Source organism: Suricata suricatta, chromosome 1 (assembly GCF_006229205.1).
Source record: "Suricata suricatta isolate VVHF042 chromosome 1, meerkat_22Aug2017_6uvM2_HiC, whole genome shotgun sequence".
Classification (NCBI taxonomy): domain Eukaryota; kingdom Metazoa; phylum Chordata; class Mammalia; order Carnivora; family Herpestidae; genus Suricata; species Suricata suricatta.
Genome location: NC_043700.1, coordinates 107,969,260 through 107,976,208, shown reverse-complemented (window position 1 = coordinate 107,976,208; position 6,949 = coordinate 107,969,260). Strand labels below are relative to the sequence as shown.

The 6,949-nt window shown below is 39.1% G+C and overlaps 1 pseudogene; it reads left to right on the top strand.

The window, feature by feature from the left end:
* Positions 1–5,755: 5,755 nt before the first annotated feature.
* LOC115302803 lies at positions 5,756–5,911 on the top strand (annotated as a pseudogene).
* The last annotated feature ends 1,038 nt before the right edge of the window (positions 5,912–6,949 follow it).

The window sequence follows — 6,949 nt, the reverse complement described above, 5'->3', positions numbered from 1 at the left end:
TTCCAAATTGAGCCAGGATTAGTATTTCTTCCTCTGTTTCTTACTCCATTCTCAGGCCAAGTAATCAGAATAATGCTTCCCATAGCTTCTGAGCCTACATTTTTTCCAGCTTCTAATTAAAAATAAATAGCAAATGTCTTCCTCCCCGCATTCTTAGTATACTTACTGTACTTTGCTCTGATTGAACCCACATGAGTCACATGACTGTCGTTAAATTAATCTCTGTAGTCTGGCAAATGCAATATGGTGATTGGCTCAGGTAGAGTCATGTGCTCCACTGCTGAGGCTGGATGCAGAGCCCTACGGGGACCAGATGAGCAGACAGTGGGAGAGGAGTAGATGCACACATTAAAACCACAGTTGTTGCTGGGAGAAGGGGAAATGGATTCTGGGGAGACAACTAATATTCACTTTAGCTTAAATACCACTTCTCACCAAGTTCCACCTACCTACCCACCTCCAGTTCACATAGCATTCTGGAACCAGAGGTACCTTTGGGGACAGGAGTTGAGGAAGGACCTACTTTGATTTCTTCTTTTTTTTAATTTAAGTTTGTTTTTTTTTTAAAGAACTTCCTTTTTTTTTAATGTTTTATTTATTTTTGATACAGAGAGAGACAGAGCATGAGAGGGGGAGGGGTAGAGAGAGGAGACACAGAACCGGAAGCAGGCTCCAGGCTCTGAGCTAGCTGTCAGCACAGAGCCCGACGCGGGGCTCGAACCCACGAATGTGAGATCTGACCTGAGCCGAAGTCGGAGGCTGAACCGACTGAGCCACCCAGGCACCCCAATTTAAGTTTTTTAAGAGAGAGAGAGCACATGCACCAGAATTGGGGAAGGTGGGGGGGGGGAAGTTTTTGAGAGAGAGAGAGAGAGAGAGAGAGAGAGAGAGAGAATCTTAAGCAGGCTTCATGCTCAGTGCAGAACCTGACATGGGGCTTGATCTCCACTTGATCTCCACTTGACTGAAATCAAGTGTCAGACTTTGAACCAACTGAGCCCCTTCTCCTTCCTTCTTAAAAGCAATTTTTAGTTTACCTGTAGACAGCTTCTCAATCTGGGATACATCCCTACAAAGACTATGGCAGTAGGCTAGCTTCTAAAACAGAAAGACTGGTATCTTCCTTGCCCATCACTTTTATTTGAAGATTTAGAAAAATACCCTAAGTGTATATTATCAGATATAATTATGGAGTAGGATTGGGGGAAAAAAAAACCTCACAGGAATTCAGATAAACCACAAGACTTCAGGTAAATTTTATGCCTTCAGTTGTATGTTTAATGCTACATTCCATGTTCCCCTCGTGTGCAAATAAAACCCCAGATTCTTAGCTTGGTCCACAAGGTTCTTTGCAATTACACTCCAGTCTCTATAGCCTCCCCTTGTCTATTCTCACGCATATCTTCCACTCCCTCGTACTTGTCACTATTCTCCAAATGTTTCTTATATATGATTTTACATGTTTATTCATTGTTCTTTGTCAAAGCTGTCCTGTCCTAATCTACTTCTAAGCTTCTACACCAGTAAAACATTTATTCATTCTTGATACCTCTTTCAAATATTATTTCCGCACCAAAGCACATTACAATTAAATATCTCCTTTGCAAAAATTTTCCTCTTTGGCAATGAGTCATCTCTCAATTCTTGAGTCCTAGAATATTTAATTTATGCCATTGTTGTAACACATAGTACATTATATTGAAGTCAGGTTTTGGGGGGGATGTGTCTGTCTCTTCCCATCATACTGTGGCCTCTGTGATAACCCAGCATTTAACAACAGAGCTGGCAATATATATTGATTGACTAACCTGAAAACTGATAGTGTGCCTCATTCTTATTTTTACTTGCAATGTCTAATGTAAGACCAAAGGAAGTATTCAACCATGTCCTGAATGAATGAATACCAAATGTAAGACTTCCAATATTTAATACCAGATCCTGAAGCCATTTTAAGCTTTTTCCTAAAATTAAGGGAATGGGTAAAGGTATAGATCAGAGGAAATGAGTAGTAAGTACAATGGGGAAGCTCTTGGGCAACACCAGGAGCTGAGGGCAACCACTTATGAGGCTCTCCTCTCAGAGCAACCCAAGCAAAAGAATCAATTCCTGATCAATTGGGAATGAAGCTTGAGGGCAGAGGCTCAGAGTTCATGCAAGATGCCTTTGGCTGCAAGTAACAGAAAACCTCAACTTATCAATTTAAGCAAAAAAGGAGTACTTACATAAAATGTTAAGTAGAATACAAATATCTGAGTTGGTACTAGGTTGCTTCCATATTTCTTTTCTTCCAACCTCAGCATATCTGCTTTGTCCTTGGCCACCTCTCTTCCTGGTCATATGATGACTTCCAGAGTTCCAGAGTTTTCTGTCATGCATGCATGACAATGTCCAATGGAAGAAGGGGACTCTCTCTTTCTCATGACTCTTCTGGTAAAGCTAAAACTCTTCCCAGATTTCCCCTCCCATCTCATTGGATAGAACTGAGGCACATGCTCACATCCAGAGAAACAGATCACCAGGATTGGCTAAGCCCAATCACTTTAGACGTGGGAATGGGTGCCAACAAAAGATGTGTGAACATCTGAATAAAAGTTGGATTGGGGTTGCAGAGAAAAAAGAGAATTTACTGTAGGGAAGGTGATAATTAGGGTCTTCTATAGACGCCTTTGTCATTTGCTGATGGAAAATAATTTTTGGAGCAATGGAATTGTTTACAGCCCAAAGGTAGGTAAGATCGCACTATAATGAATTTTCAGTTTAGAAAGGCAGTTATTCACATTTTAAAAAATCATGTCTTAATGCTCTGTTAAGAAAATAAGATATGAAAGTTTATACATTTTATAAGTATAGTCATATAGATTTTTTAATTTATCTATAGAAAATGATGGGAAAGAAATAGTTCAAACCAATAGATGGTTTGAGGTGGGGTAATTTTTTTGTCTTCAAAGTTTTGTAGTGTGATTATATTACTTTAGACTTTGTTTGTCATATGTAGATAGATAAATATGCATATTATTTAAGAGGATATATACATATCTCTATATTTGTATATATGTGTGTGTATATACATATATACAGGTATGCATGTATATTTAAAGAGGATAGGGTTTCTGAAACCTTATAATAACAGTCTTGGCTGCTGACTTATGATGAATGTCAGATAAATCTATGACAATCATACTTAAATATAACTTTTGTTGGTTTTGTAGGATTTTATTTTGTTGTTGTTGTTTTCTGATTATATTTTTTATTCTCTTCTTGATCTGATACTTTTCCTTCCTCTGAGCTCCCTCCTCATGGCTGCATGTCCATCATGTCAATATCTATGATATGATTCACTATGGGATTCCTCACCAGCACCATTTGTACCTACCTCTCTTTTCCTTCTATAACATCCAGAACCATGTGAGAACTCTAGGGGGAGAAAATGCCTTCTCAAATGTGGCCAGAAGAAACTACCTGTCTATAGAAAGGATTCTCCCACCATGAGAAAAGATTTACCTATTGGGCTTATTCTACTGTCTTGGGGATATATGTGTCTTACCTGAACCAGAAGAGATCATTTAAATTTCTTTATTTATGGCAAGTCATATAGGAGAGAGGGGGAGCTTGGTTTCTTCCCACATCAGGGAGAAAACTTGAGAGTCTACCATCATTTCATGTGGTCATTAAGCAGCCATGATGATCAAAGTTTGAAAGCAACTGCTCCATTTCCTGGTCTCCAAGACACATCTCCCTCTTGGATCTCTTCCTACTCTACTGGCCACTCCTACAAAGTACCCTTTCGCTGACTGTTCTTCATGTTCCAAACTTCAATTTATCTGAGTGCCTGAGATTTCAGTCCTTGGGCCTCCTCTCTATGGGAGACCTACATAGCATTCCTTCTCAGATCTTGTCCTCTGCCCTGGCTTTAAATACCACCTGTAAGCAGAAGTTTCCAAGTTTCTGTCTCTAGCTTGAATGACTTTCTTAAGTTTATTTCTTTATTTTTTGAGAGAAAGAGAGAGAGAGTGAGTGAAAAAGAGTGGGATAGGGGCAGAGAGAGAGGGAAAGAGAATTCTAAGCAGGCTGTGTTCTGTCAGTGCAAAGCCCAACAGGAGGCTCGAACTCAGGGGATTGTGAGATCATTACCTGAGCTGAGATCAAGAGTTGGACACTTAACCAACTGAACCACCCAGAAACCCCATAGCTTGAACCACTTTCTAAACTCCAGACATTTCCTCTTGGATGTCTCATAAGCTTCTAAAACTTAACATGTCCAAAACTGAACTAATGATTTTCCCTCCCTAACTGTGTTTTCCCCACAATTTTCTCTATCTTAACAAACAACAGATTCACTCTTCCAGTTGTTCAAGGAAATGCCTTGATATTATCTTGGATCTCCTATCAAAATTCAACATTCAATTCATTGGCAAATTCTCTTGCCTTTACCATTAATGTCTAGTCATAATCTGACCACTTCCTGCCACCTCCACCATCATTTTAGGGCAAACCACATCCTCTCTTTCTTAGATTATCAGAGTAGCTTCCTGACTGGTTTCTCAGATTTGCATCCTTAACTCCTATAGTATATATTCTACAATAGAAACTGTCCCTTTAAAATGTAAGCAGGTCATGTCACTTGTCTCTTCATAACTCTTGAAAATGTCCCATCTCACTTATGAAAATAAGCTCCAACATCCTTACCATTGTGCCATGCCTAGAAGGCCCAAGAGTTTTGTGCCCCGCCCCCCACTACTATTCACACTTCTGCTGCCTAGTCCCCTCCTCACTCAGCTTGTTTCAGTCAGGGTTGACTTTTTCTGGTAGGAAATAAACACCATGCCATTGGCCCACAATACTTTCAAGAGTCCACAAAAACATTTGATTTCTTTTAAAAACAGAAGAAAAAAATTTCTAGGTGAAGAGCAAGCAGTATTTTAACATATTACATTATTTGTTTTTATACCAACACATTATAAAATATATATATATTTAGTAATTTTTTTTTTAGCCATTTCTCTTGTACTACACTTGATCTTAGCCAAAAGACCGAAGCAATGTGATCTCTTTTAAAGGTACTGGGTCTGGTACTGAAAGAAGGGGCCCACAAAAGCAAAATGCTTGGGGCTCATTAACAGCCTATTGTCTAGGCTGAATTCTGGCTGAGCTAAGAAAGTCTTGCTATTTTATAAAGTGAGAAAAGCTAAGGAATCATCTTCTTCTTTTTGGTTTTTCATCCCCCATTGGATCCCATTTATCATTGCAGTGACCCCTTTCCGTCCTCATGCTAACTACTTTCCCAAATGAGTTCAGACCCCCCCCTTCACACAAACAATGAGGACCCACTGTCAAATAAATGGAATCCCACTTTTAGGTCTTAAGACATGGCCACCCCCACCTTCCTTGAGGATCTCCACTTGCCTCCTGGGTGCCTTGAAAAAACAAAGGGAAATTATCCTAAAGGAATCAAAAAGGGAAGACTGTGAGACTTGGAGTTCTGCCTAACTGATGCCTAATTAGTCCTTACTATTGTGTGTGCCCAAGTTTCTTTAAAAGAACAAACCTTATAGTTTCAGCCTCAACATTTGTATATTTTTCGGCCTTTTATAAAGATTTTCTAAACTCTTGTATCTCAGTGAAGGTAAATGTTCATCTGTAATTTTCCTCTCCAATATTTACAGCTTTTATATATGGGTAAGTTATAGAGATTGCTATTACAACCTGGAAATTACCTACAAATCTAGCCAGACCCAGTACCTTTACAAGAGATCACATCGCTTCTCGGCCTTTTGGCTAAGATCAAGTGTAGTACAAGAGAAATGGCTAAAACACCCTCTCTGACATTAACTAAAAAGAAAAATTTTGGTAGAGATTTCTAAGATCATTCATAAATCAGTTTTGCAAAATAAGTTTCATTTGTGATATGCATAATGGAAATTTAGCCATGGTGCGTAGTCTCAAAACAACCCTAATTTAACGTTGTACCTCTATTTCTATTTTCTGTAAAATTAGGCTCTTTCTAGAATGATTTTTACTACTGGTCTACTTCCTTACTTCTTTCATCCTCTGTAATGTTTAGGAGTGAGTTACTTGAATACCTAGCCCTGAAAGCCATTAAAAAACAGAATATCAGTTCCTGAGGTACATTCCTATCTTGATGTACACGCATGAAATAATTGGACTCTCAAAGTTCTGTTTATGCCCTTAAGTCAATGAAGCAATTCAATAAAGAACCCATGTATATTTCATAGCTCATTGACATGTTTGCTTTTCCTGGTGTTTCCTTTCTGACCACGTTTCCCCCCACCTAATACCAGTTCAAACTCGCGAGGCTTCAGACTAACTAATGGTTACCCAACCTTCCCTGAACAATAGAATCATCTGAAGAGGCTTAGAAAAAATATGAGGACCTGCAGCTGCCTTAGAGACTGATTCAATGTATTTGGAGTCTATATGCACAGCGTGGTGATTCGGTGCTTCGGTGAGCATGCTATCAAAGCAGATCACAAAGGAGGAAGAAGCCATGTTTCCTTCTGCCTGGCTATCTTGACAGTGGACAAATTATGTTTTACCCCCTCAAAGAAAAAGGAAACCAAAGAAATGTTTACATTTAGTAAATAAGACATATTAACTCCCAAGAGATGGTTAGCCCTTTAAACAGCATGGCAATGCACAGAAAGACAGTTGGGCATGCCTGCGTGCCCTTCATATAAATGTCAACACCTACTCTAGGTCCCAAAATAAATATATATTTTTTGATATCTGATCTTATTTGTTTCTCTTACAACAATCTCATTTTTGACTAGACTCAGACTTTGAGGTAGAAGCTCTCAGCGAAGATAGCCTCCGTCTCTTTGCAATCTGTTCTTGGCGTTTTTCTTTGGCCTCCTTCATTCTTTTGGCCAAAAGCTTAGCATATTCTGCAGCCTCTTCCTTGTTTTTCTTTGTGCGCTGCTTCTTCAAAGCA